Below are 730 nucleotides of genomic sequence, written 5' to 3'. Positions count from 1 at the left end.
ATACCCAGGTGGAATTTTGAAAAATGAATATTAATGTGTCAAGATTATGAAAGTAAAAGACATTTGTGGGTAATAGATATTTTAAATACTCAATGTGTAATTAATTAATTCACTCATTCTGTAAACATGCTTTGAAGTCCTGCTGTGTTTAGGTCTTATACTAGATGTTGGAGCTAAAGATTTAGAAAAGAGTGTCCTAGAATTTATAGCGAGATTCATAATATGTTCGGCACTTGACAAGACAAAAATAGTATAAGTGTTCTGCAGAGATTATATGCATGTGTTCTGGATGCTCACATATGGTCACATTTCTCAGCCTGGGAAGAAAGGAGTTACTGAAAATTTTCTGTATGAAATAATTTTTAAGTGCTCACTTCGGCAGCACATATACTAAAATTGGAACGATACAGAGAAGATTAGCATGGCCCCTGCGCAAGGATGACACGCAAATTCATGAAGCGTTCCATATTAAAAAAAAATAAATAATAATAATTTTTAAATCAATTTATTGAGGTATAATTTACATATAATAAAATGGACACATTTACTCTACAGATTGATGACTTTTGACAATTGCTTGTGAATCCTCCACTCAATTAAGATATAGAATGTCTCAATATTCTGTGAAATTCTCCTGTCCCTTTGTGATCTTTCCTTTTGCTTCTTTTCCTGCTAGTCCTTCTAGAATAAGTAATTTTTGAAATGAGCTTTTTTTTTTTTTTTTTTTTTT

At 31.1% G+C, this 730-nt stretch overlaps 1 non-coding gene across 1 annotated transcript; it reads left to right on the top strand.

Annotated features, from left to right (window-relative positions):
- Window positions 1-366: 366 nt before the first annotated feature.
- LOC119473681 lies at window positions 367-473 on the top strand. The gene has a single exon (XR_005202890.1). It is a non-coding gene; the product is annotated as a U6 spliceosomal RNA (small nuclear RNA).
- The last annotated feature ends 257 nt before the right edge of the window (window positions 474-730 follow it).

The sequence above is a fragment of the Cebus imitator genome, unplaced genomic scaffold (genome assembly GCF_001604975.1).
Source record: "Cebus imitator isolate Cc_AM_T3 unplaced genomic scaffold, Cebus_imitator-1.0 Scaffold176, whole genome shotgun sequence".
Lineage (NCBI taxonomy): Eukaryota > Metazoa > Chordata > Mammalia > Primates > Cebidae > Cebus > Cebus imitator.
This window is presented reverse-complemented; position numbering and strand designations above follow the sequence as displayed.